General features: G+C 38.2%; 1 protein-coding gene and 1 non-coding gene across 4 annotated transcripts in view; one reads left to right on the plus strand and one right to left on the minus strand.

Moving 5' to 3' along the window:
• Nucleotides 1-17,478, minus strand: part of gjc1 (gap junction protein gamma 1) — a 45,807-nt gene that overhangs the window by 8,954 nt on the left and 19,375 nt on the right. The window contains exon 1 of one of the 3 annotated variants that reach the window (XM_039611341.1): nucleotides 9,278-9,375. The exons of 1 other annotated variant lie outside the window; for it this stretch is intronic. The gene's annotated coding sequence lies outside the window, so the exon portion shown is untranslated. Of the gene's footprint in view, nucleotides 1-498; nucleotides 715-9,277; nucleotides 9,376-17,478 lie in introns of those variants that run through there. One more of the 3 variants, XM_039611342.1, reaches the window with a different exon arrangement.
• trnac-aca lies at nucleotides 6,061-6,132 on the plus strand. Its single transcript has one exon. It is a non-coding gene; the product is annotated as a tRNA-Cys (tRNA).

Below are 17,478 nucleotides of genomic sequence, written 5' to 3' on the forward strand. Positions count from 1 at the left end.
GTACTGAGTGATAAAAACAGAAACTGCTGACAGTTTTTTTTTTTTTCAAAGTGGTCATGGACCCCGGCCTATAAGGAGATCTCAAAATGAGGAGGTCGTTGCTTAAATTAAGTCTTTTTCATTTTACATAAGAGAGGCGGGTTTTCAAGAAGCATGCCTCTCTGCGTTTGTGGTAAGAAAAAAAAAAATTCCCTCATTAATAGTTTCCGAAGGGAAGGAACACAACGGAAAACTAGTTCCATATGTTACAGGAAGAATCTCTGAGGCAGGAGCAGCCTCTCCACGTGCATCTGTGCCTTACGCTGTTAGAAATAGTAATGTACGTTCTCCAGAAGATTACAAACAAGTTCAGGAAGTCATTCATCTGCTGTCTCATTTTGGAAATACTGGATCTTTGGTCAGGCAACCTGACATCATTTCAGATTTTTAAAAAGTACTTGAAAAGTTTATAAAAAAACAACACAAGGAGCAATTAAAGTGATGAAGCAGCATACTCACTCTACTCTCCCGGATCCCAGGTACTGTGTCCTTTGTCTCTCAACATGAGGCCCGCTCATCTCTGTCTCCTCGTCTCACTTATAGTCTCCTTTACAGGCTCTTAACCTCGCCTGACATCAAACAAACCTAACCTAAAATCAAAAGCGGCATTTCGACAACAAAAACCTCACAACAAAACACTCGGCTTTCTGGACGTTCTCTTATGAAGAGTCTCAGTGTGTGTGCTTAACCAAGTGTGAGTCCTTCCTGAAAGGGAGAGGAATGAGAGAGGCAGAGCATCTTGCCTCTCTCCCTGTGGTACTCACACAATGGTCCTCACTTACCCCCTCATCCCCTCCAAACTGGGTCATGGTTGGGGGTGGGGGTGTGTTTGTATGTGTGGTGATGATGAGGAAGAGGTGGTGGGGGGGCTAATACCCCTTGGAGGGGTAAACGAGGGGGGAGGTCTAGGACTGACAGACAGTCAAAGCATAGGAGGGCTTTTGGAGGTAAATAATACTCAACTCGCTGATTTTGTGAGACCTCTAGCCACTGGAAGAGAAGCAGGACATGAGGAGGATTTCAGCAAATCTAAAGGTAGTGTTGTGATTAGAGGTCTTTGTGCTTTTGGAGCATTAAGGGCCACAAGTTTTGCTGTCTGCTTTAATTGAACTGAGAAAAACAAAGCTGAATGTTGAAATGACTAATGTGTTTGTACATCACCAGGATATTGAATCTCTATATTGAAGGTTATAGTATGTGAAACCTCACTGCTACATGTGAGTTGATTGTAGGTTGCAGTCAACTGAATTCTTTTTTCTTAACCCTCCCAATTCAAGTGCATAATCCTAGCTACAGCAGATGTCAATCCACTGTTTAATTCAGCTGTCAATATGAATCCATGTCTATTAAATCAGGAAGAGGCTGTAAAACTGTAAAAGGAGACAAATACAAGTGGAAGAGTTAGTGAAGCTTACTTCTATGTGATGACAGCAATACTGAGATGAGTTGTTGAAGATATCCTGAACTTGTCTGTCGATAAGCGCAACTGCTTTTGCCGCTGCTGTTAGCTGCTGGAGTTAGCCGCTGTTAGTTGCTGTTATTCAAACTTTCTTTGAAGTGGGTCTAACATTGTTGCACTCGGACACATGGTAAATAAACTCTCATATGTTGTGAGGATGTAATTTAATTCTTTATCAGAGGGAAATTTTATTTATTTATTATTTATTATTTTGGTTAGTACAATAATGCTTAACATTAGCTTAACCAGCTCTTGTCGTTGTTTAGCCAGTTCACTGTCAGCTGTTCATGACATGGGAGGTTTGGATGTCCAATCTCATATAATTAGTAACTGTGACAGTACTACCTGCTGCTACAGCTACTAAAACAGGACAAAAACTTTACATGTTTATTCTATGTGACCTTTCAGAACCAAAGGCAAAGGAGAGGCAAAAGAGGTAAGCATGGTTCCTGTGTCTAAACGTCTGTCTCACACTTACATTAATTCCCTCTTCAACAGACTTATAACATGCTTCATTTGCTCCATATTTAGAAGAAGAAGGAGAAGACGAAAAAGAAGAAAACAGAAGTAACGCTCTGTTTATGTAGCACCATAAAAACTGAATATTAAATGCTGCAGATTTCACCAGGACAGAAGAAAAGAGAAGAAAACATAACACTTACTAAACTGTGAATATAATCAATAATAAAAAAAAATAAAAATAAAGGCAACAATCAAAACAATAATTTTATATGAACTTGTTTTTTTGTTTCTTTGTGATTTTTTTTGTTTGTTCGATTTTTTTTCCCCCAGCATAAACTAACCCATAGACGTGGATAATTAATCGTATTGTAGACACACACTAAACTATTAATTATATTCACTATATGTTGCTAGCACCAGTTAGGACCCCCTTTTGTCTTCAAAACTGGCCTAATATTGAAATAACAACATGATGCAGCTCCTTCCGATATGTTGGCTGCACATCCACGATGCAAATCTCTTATTCCATGATATCCCGAAGTCCTGGATGGAGATCTTGTGACTGTGTGGGTCATTTGATCACAATGAACTCAATGTTAAGTTCACAGGATGCACATGATCAGCAAAAACAGGTTAAGTCAGTTATTGCCAGTGGATAACTACACACACACACACACACACACACACACACACACACACACACACACACACACACACACACACACACACACACACACACACCATCCCTTCCCAACATCATATGGGCAACAATGAAAGAACACAGTGTACTCTCGATTGAAGGTTGGGAAACATAAAACATGAACTTTTATTGCCAACGTTTATGGACTTTAGTTGGTGCTTTCAGAAGCATAAAGACTCAATCATAATCCTCCATTCTTCCAGCGTCCACATGCCCTCCTCACTCCTTCCCTCTTCCCCCTCCCTCGCGTCCTCTCATGAGTCATAATCATGCATGCTACGAACAATAAAAGATGTTCGTCTGATATTGTCCAAATCCACTCACCAGTGGTGGTTGCTCAAATTAGGACTGCACGCTATCGCAGCCTCTTTTCTTATCGCTCTCTTTTGAGCGGACCAATTCCTATCACCGAATTTCAAAGATCATACGCTGAGAAAGCACAGAGTATAATTCCTCTTTAAATTCATATCATGTTGCTCAAAGTCCACAGCTTTGGTTAAAAATGTTTTTGTTAATCCCAGTTTTTTGCCAAGTTTCCTTCCTATCTGTGAGTCTTTTTTAATGTGTCATCTTGGCAGTAACCTTGAATACTCTGGCAACATTCTTTCCTTTGATGTCAATTCATTTGAGTTGTTTTTTAATGATGGTGCTGATGCTGAAGTTCAGAGTAATGATGGGAACGAACACCCAAATCCTTAACTGGAAGTCGAATTTGTGATAGTTTTTTAAGCACGCATATCGTGATTTACAGCTACTTTTAATCAGACTATGTGACAAACTTTAGCATTCAAGTAATATACAGTAAATCATTCTGTGAAAGACCATCTGTGTTTGTGTGATTACGCAGACATTGAGGGGGAGAGATGGTTTTACTCTTTTCTCTGCTGACATGAAATGGACATACTCCATGTTACTGTCACTGCTAGTTTGCCACACAGAGCTGTGGGTTACAGCATATGAGTGCTGCTCAACATGTCCCCAGTTCAACTCTGGTTGCCCCCTGTGAAGGCCACAAACTTTGACTGTCTTTGACTGCTTCCCTTGTCCAGAGTTTTTAGTTTTAATTTCAGTATTTACTTAAATAGCACCACATTGACAACAACTTCTCTCAGCATGACACATCATACTGTAAGGTGAGTACACAAATCAAATCAAGAGATCCTTAATGCAATTCCATTTGCACCCTATGTGAAACACACTATAATAAGAGTAGAAATAATACAATTACTCAAATAAGAGTAAACTAGAAACCAGAATTTGTTAACACCAATAGCATATGCAAAGATCCATCCATAATAACATGCCTTTTTTTAAGTCCTTGCGATAACATCAGTCCTTTAACCACACAAAATAATATTAAGGTAATATAAACTGCAAACATCTGTGTCACACTTGCATATGCTTGCATATATATGCAGTACTCATGCGTGCTGCTAGATAACATGAAGATCTTGTCATACTGCAAAGGAAAAGCCTTTCATTCTCCATACAGCACCAGAGTAAACAATCAACAGTCTCACTGCTTAACATTTGAGGCAAGTCATCAACAGTGGGTTCTTGTAAGTCTTCTGTTTGCATTTTATATTCTGAGCGCATATGAGCAGCCTTCAGAAAATTTGTATATATGAGCACGTCATAACACAGGCTGCTCATAGATGGATTGAGGAGATTGGGACTGCTTAGCACCCATAATCCTTCACTCGGCACGCATAAACCAAACTAATTTGGCTCATTTTACTGTGTATCGTCCATGTAAACACTGAAGCGCTTAAAGAAGAGGCTTAAGTGACAAAGTTGTCATTTGGCTTCTTGTCGGTATTTTCACAACATACTTCCACCCAGGCCATTAAAGAAATCTCTTTCAGAGCCGTAGACTTATGAGTAGCTATTAATATGCATGAAGCCCGAGACAGCCGAGTCATCTTAAAATATGGGTTTCATCAAAAAGTTTAACTTTATGAAAAAATTGTACAAGATGTGTGGAGTGTTTTGGACCCATTTGCATGTGCAGTGTGGAATTTTAAAGTTTAAACAAGAAAGTTAAATTTGATTGATGACTTCCTGATGGTAAACTTTCTCAAGACTGTCTTAATTTTACCAAATTAAAGTACCACAATTTTTCAAACGCCAGCCATCAAGTTAAGCTCTTCGATGGTGGGTTGAACACCTCACAGAGAGGAGGCGAAGCTGTTGCTGTAAACATATGAATCAACAAACATAAATTTGAGATGATACACTGACACACGGCTGTTTAAACAAGAGGGAAACATGTTTAAGGAGACCATCCTCAAAGAAATTTTGAGAGTTGGACATTTAATTTCATTAACAAAGTTATTTTTTTCCACGTTAATGCTGTTTCAACATCAATTAATAGTGGAAATGTCTTCATTTATGTAGTGAAGAACAAACAAACAAAAAATACCAAAAAAAGGAATAAATTTTAACTTTTTTCTGATGTTCTAATAAAAAGAGGAGAGGCTGGGCTGACTGCTTGTGTGCGCTTCAGTTATCGAGTTTCTATGAGTTTCTAATTCATGTTTAGATTTTTAGAATAAAATGCAAATGGGGGACCTTAAAATTCCCTAAATTCTAATCTTATGCATTGTCAGTAAATGTGGCGGGATCTTATTTTCTCTTTTTTACTACATTAGGAAATTTGTGAAAAGATAGGGATACTTAAAGACATTTAATCTTTAATATCTTAAATATATTTAATTTTATTTTTAAAGGCCATGTATCTAATGAGGCCAGCATGTAGAAAGAAACTCAGAAGCAAGTATCATTTTTAATGTTTGGGTTGGCTCAGCAGTTTGTATCGGAAAGCATGTTTGCATGTCTTGTGCAGAAGGTGATATAAAATAAAAGATTTCCTTTAGATTTAATGGTTTGCTGTTCAAATCTCAGCATCTCCAGTGAGTCTACACTTCACATCGGCTGCAATCTATTTCTACAATAAATACCAAACCAGCTCTTCTTCTTATAGGGTTGCTTGCTGCCTTCTGTGTCCATTCTAGTGCTATCACAGAGTTTCTTCACATGATTAACATTAATCAAGGAGCAAGAAACATTCTTGTGGTCTGAGTAGTTTATACTGCAGTGTTTGGATATCATTTAACTTAGTGACCACATATTTGACACCAGTTTAGGAGGTCTCCAGTTTAACTTTAGCTACCACTTTTGTCTCCCTTCAGAGGGATTAGTCAGTTTTATATTCACAAACAAAGTTTAAGTGGATGCAACCATCCCACTGAACCAATCAGAAAGTACAGCAGGTCAGTAGGTTCATTACATGGATGTAAACAACTTTTATTTGTTTAAAAATGAAGAACATGTAAAAGCCCGTCATTTGTTTGATCTACAGTTGCCTTTATATACAGGTCATTTCCTGGACTAACACCAAGGGGGTATAGCTCAGTGGTAGAGCATTTGACTACAGATCAAGAGGTCCCCAGTTCAAATCTGGGTGCCCCCTTTTTCCACTGCAGTGGCAGTATGAAAAAATGGTAACAATATCACACGATCCAAAAGCTGCTAAGTAAATGATGATGTAGCATATGTTAATGTAATTAAGTTTGGCAATGCATATACTATATGGCACATCTGCAGTGCAAAAGGTTATATTTATGACTAGCAGAACAGATCATTTGTATTTAAAAAATCCTATATTAATTATAATCATGGGTGCTTATAGAGGCTGCAGTGTTCCTTTAAGAATCCTTTATCACTAGTCAATCAATGCTGCCTTTGTAGTGAAAAATCATTTCATGCCTTTCTGAAATCACCCTTATCATAGGAAGCACTCTTTTTTTTAGATTTGTAGGAAATGAGCTGGATACATAGGCAGCCACCACTATAGAAACATTAAATACATCAGAGAGAGCAAAAGGAAATGTAATTTTTTATTTTATTCATGGATTGAACTATAAGTGAACCCTAAATTAGAAGAACAAGGGGGAACAGCACAAAGATAAAGCGTCAGACTGTGGATCAAAAGGCCCTTTTCTAACCATGACATTATCACACATAACGTGACATTATCACGCATAAATGTTTAAACACAAGTTTAAAAAGGGGGGGGGGTCACTCAGCTGGGCTTCATCAGTTTTGTCTGAAAATGCTTGATCATTATAGTCATCTGTTTAATTTGATCATCTGCAACATCTATTTTCTCTGTGAAAAACCCTTTCAGTGAATAAATGAAATTAGAACAGAAAACTGCAGATTTTAAGAAGTTGATAGGATCCAGTTTGGCACCTGTGGCTGAGTTGTTATACAATCTCCTGTATAACAATGCCAGTAGTTCTCGCTCTGCGACAATAATTTCCCCTGCTTGTTTCATTCAGGGCATTCCTGCCTCTCTACAGGAGGTAATATTAAATGAACCTCAGTCTACCGTAAGCAGCGCTCATGGACTTATGGGCATATAAAGTAAACACAGGGGGCACCCAGATTTGTCTTTGTATGTATTTTTTCCATGCAACTACTGGAGCCTAAGAAAGCATGCCATGAATGAATGCACACTCTAAATACCATTAAACACTAATGAACTGAGCAACTATATCATGCAGAGTACAGAATGCCCATGTCCAAAAAAAGTAATAAATTAACTATTGTTCATACTGTATCTCTCAAGCTAAAAAAAAATAATACGAGTGTCAGGTATTCTTTTAAAGATCATTCTATAAATTACATTCCTATTCAGCTGACTTCTGATCCTTTTATTGCCTTCTTAGAAAAATATTATAGAGCATGTTGCTTTCGAGTTCCCTGTAAGGTTCATGTATCTTCATCTCATGTGTGGAAATGTTTAAAAAGCCTTTTTTCCTCCACGATAAAAAGCAAAAATCCCGGGAAATAATAAACCGTTGTTGATTTTTATCTGTGCCATGGAGCAAATTAGTTAATAGAGGGAGGATGGATGCTACAAGCGCAGGTTCATTATCATACACAAACATGCAGAGACCCACGAGTGAACAAACACATTTGGGCTGTTAAATATTTGCAGTTCAGAGAGAGGCTGCCTCCTTGACTTGGGCTTTGTGGATACAATTCATTATCAAACAGAGCTGAATTCACAGATAAAGCACGTACAAATCATGAGGGAGTACAGCTCAGCGGTGGTACATTTATCTGTAGATCAACAGGTTCCCATTTTGCCTCTTCAATTACTGTATGTAAACAGGAATCTTTGCACATGTGATATAGCTCTGCTGCATGTCAGAGGCAACACGGTGGCAGACAATAGAAAAGCTTTCCGCTCTGTGGAAAGGCTTTAGGGGAGACAGGCTAAAACCGCATATTCTCTGAATGTGCTCCTTAGATCTGCATTTTGTTGCTGCTCGTTTCTTTTCATACAACTTCTTTTAGCAGAATTCAACCATTAAAACCCTGCATTTGAACATCTTAAAATAAACGTATTTTATCTTATACTGCTATCATCACACAGTTATAGGCTTTAGATGGGCATGCATTTATCTACTCTAAATGCATTAGTTACAAAGCAAGCTAATGCCAGTGACAATGAACAAGATTTTGCAAACCAGTGACAGCATTTTTTTTTATTTTAGAAGAGATTATCTATGCTGCAAATGGCGTAGAAAAGAGACAAAAAGTGCAGAAATTCATATTTGCTGTTTGACTCTCATATAGCTGCAGCCATTAGTTGGAGTAAAACAGACAACTGCTTTTTTTTGAGATAGTAAATTCTTAAAAGGTTTAGGGTGTGTGTTCCTATCACACGTACATCACTGAGCCACACTTCATCTCATGTCTCGCCATAAAAAGCCTCATTTAACTGCCACAGATTAGATTAACATCTGTAATTAGTGTTGAGGAGACGAGTTAACCTGAGGTGAACGGATACTTCAGCATGTGTATATTATCATACATATTCATGCAGACCAAGTCCCAAAAACACCCACGCACACAGAAACACACTGCTATCATCTCCTCAGGCTCACCTGCAAATATAGAGACCCATCAGAGAAGGACTGAGGAAGAGGAGCAGGTCAGATGGAGCTGAAGAAGAATCTGTGGTTCTGTATTATGAATCAAAGGTGTGTAAAATATCCAGTTAATGAGAATAAAATGTGTGGTTAATTTGAAATAATGTCTCCAGTAACAACAAAATGTGTTCCTATGGAAAACGCAGATTGGCTATTGGCTGTGTCTGTGTATATACTGTATGTGTGTGTCTGTATGCATATGTGAGGGTGACTCACAATTATTATTTCCTGTTGTGTCTTCAGGCATGGATGTATTCAGTGTGCGTGTTTGTCTGTGTGTGCGCATGCGGAGCACCTTACCCACTGGTGACAGGTTCTAAGGGCAGAAAAAGCATGTGTGTGTGTGTGTGTGTGTGTGTGTGTGTGTGTGTGTGTGTATTCTCCTGCAAACTACTGTATGTCATTTATTCCTATTCACATTATTCACATTCTCCAGGGAAGTGGCTAGTCTTTCATTACAGTGCGCTCACTTGTTTGACGGTTCTGCTCCTGAGGCGATTGCTGCTGCTAAATATCACACACCTGGATGCACAGTGTGTGCTTTTTCCTCTCTTCCCAAAAAACCTGCTACCATGCTTTTAATGTCTAAAAAAAATCATACAAGAGTTTCACCTTGATGAGCCTTCGTTAGAGGGGCCATACAGCACATGTAGGATTACAGATGACTTCTTTTACAGCAGCGTATCTTTAATACCGCAGGAGCTGAAAAGCTGGGCAGAGGGAAGATAGATAAAGGAAGAGAACATTTCTTTAAATATGATACCACATAGAAGTGCATTATAAACACCACACCACTGGTTCCAAAATTATTGCTGCAAAATAGGAATTTATTGAGCGGGACTGCAAAAACATACTGCACATTAATGCAAATGGTAATATGTGTGCATGTATTTTTATGGCTTTATGTGACACAAAAGACTTGCGGCTTCCAAGTGGAGTAGGAATAACTCTAATAAATGCTAACAAGGGATTTGTACTTCTGCATTAAATATGCGATGTAGGCATATTGTGACCGCAAAGCCTTCTGAAAGCCATAACCTACACAGTAATCTGACACTTCAGATACACTGAGGAAAGCCACAGGCTGAAACTTTTCAGTTTTTTTCTTTGTGCCATGATATATTAAATACATTATATATACTTAATTGTTAGTGCTGAAATTCCTATTAACAGGCAATTTAATGCTTCAGTTCCCATTAGACTGGTGAATTGTCTGGAGTCAAGTATGCTGGGCTTTTTGTTTAATATATTACCCATCAGGCTACTTTAAAAAAGAAAAAGGTCCTGCCTGGAACATATCTTAGTAGTAAATATACAGATAAAGTGGGGGAACATTAAGATAAGATAAAAATAAACTTTATTGTCCCATGGGGGAAACTGGTCTTTGACAAGGAGTTCTAAACATAGTTATGTTCACATAATAAGCATAATATATTACAGCAATATAAATAGACTCATATGCAAAAGCTCGAAGATAACCATGCAGAATTTTTGTTGACTTTCCTTCCTGGTTTTAATAGGTTAAACTTTATTAATATGGCCCCTCTTTTTCAGGCTCACTGATGAAAATTTTTAATGTTTAACTTCTTCATACTTTCCCCGTAGTATGCAGTACTGTAGAAAAGCCTTGGACCAGCCATCCTTTCCTTATATCTTTCCTTATTTCCTTATATCTTTATTTTGCATCCAAGAAGCCAGACTTTTTTTTTTTAAGTGGTCTGAGCAATAGTTCTCCAGGCTTTCTGAAGGTCTTTCAAAGTTGTTCTCTGGATATTGGCTGATTGTTGTCTTGTTTACAGTCCACTCCTTGTACCTGACATATTTTGTACCTACCCCATACAGTATATACACAGTACGGCATGCAGTGTGGGTCTAAATGATTGTAAGAAACTGTACAGTGGATGAGAAAAGAAGAAGTGGCAAGCCTAAAAAAAACATAAACTGTGGAAAAACAATGTATGAGAACAGGGCCGTGCAGAGACGTTTATAGGGGCGGGTGCTCAAAGCTAAAAAGGGCACATTGAACCAGGTTGAATAACAAAAAACACATTCATCAAGAATCTAATATGGGATCGCATCATACTATATTACTGTTGTGAGACAAAGCAAACGTAGCCTATGTTTTCTGCTGCTCCTGCTGCTGATAGTGCTGGAGGGCAGGGCTGTGCTGATCTGAGACTGTAGACATTTAAAAGTTCATATGAGAGATGGTAGCTGATTAAACAAGTGTCATGAGATAATAACAAATGCGCGCTTGGAACCATAAGGCAACAAAAAACTGTGAGAAATAAACTCGGCTCTGCCTGTGAATCACTTTGCTTCTCTTCTTCCTTCCATCCCCTCATTTCATATAACACTCTCCACTTGCTGTCTATCTGAGAACAAGGCACAACTTGCTATTGCAATAAACTATAATTTAATTATCCACACCAAACAACTCCTGCACTTAATCTATAATAAAATGATGACAGAAAAATGTTATAGAAGCAAAACATTCCAGTTGTGCTTATTATTATTTTAATACTGGAATACCTCTCCAACAACTGGTACATGTGTTAATGTTACCTGTGCTCTTTGTAATCCAGCTGCTGAGGGATCCACTGCCTTTAGTAGCCTCACACAGCTCCTACTGTTTCCTCCTCATGTCCTTACCAGCCATGTCTGGACAATGTTATATCATGAGTAATAATTTAAAAATCCATATACATAAAACACACACATGCACGCACACACAGGGACATTTTAGACCTTCTTCAGAATACGGTATATACTATGGGCATCATGGTGCTGATCCAGAATCCTTCCTTATTATTTATTACTAGAGCTACGATAATAAAGCAATGAGGGAAAAAAAGTAATAAATATGAAATAATGTATTTATGATGATTCCATTTGTTTCACTATCCACTCTGTGCAGGGAGAAAGCTTATTATTATTATTTTTAAACTGTAGAGATACAATCATTTTACTGCTGTAAAATCAGCATTTTAAATGTAAATCTAATATAATCTGTGTCTTAATGTATGTTCTTTCAAATACAGCGTATGTTTTTAAAATGTTATAATTATAATAATCCATAATAATGTGGACATGCATATTAGATCGTTTTAAGTGAAATATAATCCCCCCAGAAAGGCAGGAAAAGCCCTGTAACTTACTTTAAAACTAAATATGTTCTAAATACTTTAAAACTAAATATGTTCCCTAAAACGGTGACAGAGCTACAGACCCATGACAGCCTTACCCAGTGAGCCAGCAGCTATGACCAGCACTACTTGTGCAGTTAATAAAAGGACAGGTAATGTTTGTCGCGCTGTTACACACACAGCACCCTCATATGTTTCAGTTCGTCAGTTGCAACAAGACAGCTTACCAACGTGTACATAATAAGCTAATACTCCTGTGTGCTATACACTACAGTGTAAGCTGTACACCTACTTACTGGTTTTGCCGCATCAGTCTGTATGAGTTAATTTATGTTTCTCCTACAGCTCCGGACTGCTAAAAATGCGCGTGCTCTTTATGAGCTCGTTCCCGGCTCGTAACCAGCGCGTTCTGCCGTCAAGGGCGATCATTGGTTAATGGTGATCATGTGACTGATGCAAGCCAGATACTTTTATTTAGCAAAACTGTGATTAATAGTTAAATATTATTGTTGAGGGGCACAGACAGGACTCCACACGCACACACACATTTTACAAAAAAAAAAAAAAAAAAAAAAAAATTTTAAAAGTTGCCTCAACAAAAGGGCACTTTGGGCACCCATCAGGAAAGGGCGGGTGCTCAAGCCCCTCCAGCCCCCCCCCCCTCTGCACGTGCCTGTATGAGAATGATGCCCTTAAGAAAGGGAAAAAAAATCAGCTATGACCAGACAAAAAAAAAAGAAAAAAAAAGCCAGTTTAGGTCACTGGGTGAGCAGGTGACCATATTCCATAAGACTGAAATGTTCAAGTCTGACCAGCAGCACTTCACTGCATGTCTCCCCTTCCTTCTTGTTTATTCATCACTGCTGCATTACCCAATAACAGAGAAAAATGTCCCCCAAAATGGTCTCAGTGGGAAAGTGGCTGTCAAACAGCCATTATTAACGAAGGGACACAGGGAGAAAAGGCTGATGTAGACTGAAAATCAGTGCCAAGAGGACTTATGGAGTGATGAATCCAAATTTTAAATATCTGGTTTAAACCTTCATCAATATCTACAGAGGTCAGGGGAGAGGTATAACAGTGAGTGTCTACAGCCACCTATAAAACACAATGGAGGCGCTGGCATGGTTTGCTGCTGGATTTTAGCCAGTGGTGTTGGGGATCTTGTCAAAATTGATGAAATTATTAATAAAAAAATGTTCCGACGTATCACCAGCTTTTGATTCATGATGCCAGATCCAGAAATCAATTGATTGGCAACGGCTTATTTTTTCAAAGTGACAGTTATCCCAAACATACTGCCAGTGTGGTAAAAGCATACCTGGACAGACCCAGACGTCAACATTATGGAAGCAGTGTGGGATCGTCTTAACAGAGAATGGAAAAAGACACCCAACAAAGAAGAGCTTTGAATGTCCTTCAAGAAGCCCTGAGAACTGTTCCTGAAGACTCCTTAAAGGAATGACAACAATGATTTACTAAGAGAATTCAGGCTGAGCTGAAGAATAAAAGTGGTCATACCAAATGCTGACTTTGTTAGAATTGTTAGAATTTCCGTTTTTTATTAAACAAAATGTAAACAAACGAAGGGTGGCTCAAGACTTTTCCACAGTACTATAGTTATATATTTCTTTGTAAAGTCACCGCCTCTTTTTTCACCACATTTTTAAGTGTATTGATTGATAGATTTGGAATCCCATGGTAGATTTATCAAGGTGATAATAACCTGCTTATGATCCTTAACCCAACTGCTGCTGTCAGGGTCAGTGAAACCAGACGGTGGAAAGATATCCTGGGTGTGTTGGAGTTGCTCTGTATTACCGGCCCCGAAGAGGCATATATGAAGCTAACAGCCAGAACAACAAATATGGCTGTCTTTTTACACAGTTACCATGGTAACACATGCTGAACACATAACATGTAGACTGTTTATCACCAATCAATAAGATTAATTTGAGAAGAATCTGACAACAAACTTAAGTGATTTCAACCTCCTGTTTATTAGTATATAAGACAGTGAGACCTAATGTACTGCTGTCATGTTAAAATTAAACGAGAGCACAGTGAGCACACCGAGCAATAAAATAAATATTGCATATTATGTTGAGTTAAAATATACATTTTTCTAACCTCTCTGCATTCTTCTGGTGATTCTCTGATTCTCTTGTCCTATCTGCAGTGGCAATCTTTCATTTTACTGTAATATGTTTCTTTTCTTTTAGAGAGCTCTTTCACACATTCCTCCAATAATGCATCTGCCTTGGAGTTGGGGGGAGGGGATTCAACTGGTCAACGTTGTGCAGAAGAAGAGTCAAATAATACATCAAATGCCCCTTTTATGTGAGCGCAAGCAGAGTCTGAAGAAGAAAGGCTGGGCTAGTGAAAACAAAGAAAGCTGATTACCACTGTGGAGATGTTCATTATCTCTGAGGTTTTAGGTTTAGTGAAGACAACTATGAAACTAAGAAATTTGTCTGTGTTTAACTTGCCTTATATCTTATCCCTTTTTTGAGCTTTGTTTCTTCATTTTTGTGTTATCTTGTGTTTTGGTTCATGTCTGTTACTATGGGTAGTAGCAGTTGCCCGAGTGTTTCTGTTTCTGTTTTCCTTTCTTTTTGTTCCCGTGTTCATCCTTTTGCATTTCCTTATTAAGTGTTAATATTCAAGTCTATGCTACTCTCTTTTGTTTTGTTCAGCTTTTATTTCTCCAGATTTTATCTGCTTGAAGGTTAGTTTTCTTTTATGTCCTGAGTTAAAATTGCTTCGTGACAGCCTGCCTTGATTCTCTGATTTTTTTGTTTTCTGATTAAATGTTGTTGTTTGCATGCCTCTGCATCTCATCCCCCTCCTGTGTCTAATCCCTAATCAGTGATCTCTGCATATATAGTCCTGTCCAACTTTTTGTCTCAATGTGTTTCCCAAGGCTTTGTTCCAGAAAGCAGGTTTAGTGAAAACTCTGAGTTTGTTGACCCTCACATGAGAGGAATTTCTGGCTTTTTTGTTCTAGAACAAGACTTTAAACTTAAACTGTTTCAGGTGCCAGGGTCAACAAACTCTGAGTTTCTCTTTGACTCCTTCACTCATGCTTTTTCATTTGTGTAACTGATGTCCAAGCACGTTAATCTGCACAAGTCACAAACACTGAAACCCTGGTTAGATATTGGTTATGTTTAATATTAGCATTTTTTATAATTGGTCATCTATGCAAGGGCACAAATGGTGATTGCTGAACAAAGCAAAATAAAATATGCAGGCTCTATCTGTTTATCGCTTTGACTGGCAGTTGTCAGCTGATCAGCTAGTTCCTCTACATTAAAACATTTAGCATAGATTACTGTATCCATCAGTGTTTTAAGAAGAAGAAGAAGAAGAAGAAGAAGTAGTAGTAGTATCAGTCACAATGGTGAATAAATGCCTGTCATTGTTTATCAGTTCCATATTTTGTGAATATTTTAGGTGAAAGTTGTAATGTGAGACTAAATGTAGTTTAAAGTGAGGTTTTTGAATCCAGGCAGTCTGTGTGACTGGATTTTATGCTGAAATATTTTCATATATTCAAATATAGTCATCAAATTATGTTGTGCAAAGTCTGAACCTTGACATTGTTTTTATTGAAAATAAACTAAATGAATCTTAATGGTTCTAAATAATATCACATGTCAAAGTAATCCATGTTTTATCTCATTGCTTCATATTTTTGCCTTTAGCACCTGCGTTTTGTCCTTGTCAGGGTGAAGCTGGATAGTTTTAACTTAAAGATCAAACATAAAATTTGGTCGGGTTTCACCTTTACCTGTAAAGGTCAACTTGGATGACCGCATAGATGACAATAATATTTTTCTCCCGCCGTGTTTATGATGAATGTCACCGTTCACATAGCTTCATAAAAATGAAGGCTCTGTTCTTCATTTACTCATTGTCATGGTGAATCCTGCCATCAGAAGTCCAGTGATGATGGCTTCATTTTTCCAGCTTTTCTGCAACTGAAAGCTAAGAGTTTTCCACCAAGGATTAGACTCAGAGTTTGTTGAACCTGTCTTCTGGAGCTGGGCCCAAGTTTGCATTCCATTTCTTCCTTGGCTCCTCATGTTTAGACTTTGACTTGGGGCTTTTTTTCCCTGTAGTCTGTATTTGGGTGCTCAAATCCAAAGTTGTGTGACAATGATAAGAAATTTTAGATTTTTTACAAGATCAGCGAAGATGCTCAAACATTTTAAGTGTCATTGTTTTTTTCTTTTTTATTTAAGTGTTGATATCATTTCTATTGAAAGTAACTATTATAAATACTACTTGTCACTTTGAACAACTGTCAAAATGTGCACATAGGGGAAAAGGTCTTAGAAGACAGCATTTTTTTGTTTTTCGTTTTTGTTCGCTTTTGTTTGTTTGGTTGAAAAACAAACAGCAAGAAAAAAACCCGGCTAATTTCACACACTAATGATTCTTTATTCAGGATGTGGTAGACGTGATGTATTTAAAATTATGTAATATAATTCTTTCAAAAAGGTATTTTTGAATGTATATTTTAGTCATATGCAAAAAAAAAGATAAAGTCTCTGCATTGCTGTATTTTAACTAACATTAGGACTAATTAGGTTGAGCTGGCTGTATAGAGCCACTGGATGTACTGTCCTATGTCAGTGAAGGACTCTGGCAACCCACTAATGCAGCTGGATTTGCATTGAGTGAAATGAAGCGAAAGTTTTAAATGGCATCAGTCTTGCTATTAAAGCAACATCAGACAAACAGGGAGGAGCAGCTCTCTCCTCTATCTGTGTGTGTGTGTGTGTGTGTGTGTGTGTGTGTGTGTGTGTGTGTGTGTGTGTGTGTGTGTGTGTGTGTGTGTGTGTGTGTGTGTGTGTGTGTGTAGTAACTGGGGGAGTGCTGTCCCTCGCCTCTGCTCAGTGTGTGCAGCAGCTGCAGCTTTCAGCCTCGGTCTATACTGTAGGGGCCATTCTGCTGTCTGAAAGACTGATAGAAACAAAGAGCAGAATGGTGATGGAGATGAACCAGAGGAGGGCTCTGATGGTGTGTTTCAAACACACTTGTTCCCTCTCTGCTGCTTGTAATTTGACATGAATGTGAAAAAACAAAAACCACTCTTCCGGATCAAGAACTAAAGTAGGCTTTTTGGACAAGGGGATCACAAGGGTCAATTTCACAACTCTTAACCAGAGGGCGGCAAAATCTTAACAGAAATTCAAACGAGTACACCAGCCCCTCCCGCCTTCCCTGATTCGTTGCTATCATCTGTCTGCCATCTTAAAAAATAAAGGTTGCTGACATATGTCCAGTTTACAAATATGTCAAATTGGAAAACACTTCCAGCAATGTAAATTCTCTTACTCTATAGAAGCAACAAACAAATGCATAAAGGCAGCTCAGCACATAGGTACCCACAGTCTAAGATACTTTAGGTTCCACTGTGTTCACAGTGGGTAACTCTGCATGTTGGATTTGCCAGATTTGCGAGATGATGCAACTCAAAGGGATTTATGTCTCCTCCTAGATCCAAACTGAGACTCTTTCACTTGTTGTAAACTACTACACTATAGAGCCACTATGGTAACCACAGGCTAATGAGACAAAATCAGAGCGCATGAATGGACTCCCCTGTTTCAGCTCATGGCACTGAGAGCAGAGACATCGCTCTCATGTAACATCCCA

This window comes from Oreochromis aureus, linkage group 4, assembly GCF_013358895.1.
Source record: "Oreochromis aureus strain Israel breed Guangdong linkage group 4, ZZ_aureus, whole genome shotgun sequence".
Taxonomy (NCBI): Eukaryota; Metazoa; Chordata; class Actinopteri; order Cichliformes; family Cichlidae; genus Oreochromis; species Oreochromis aureus.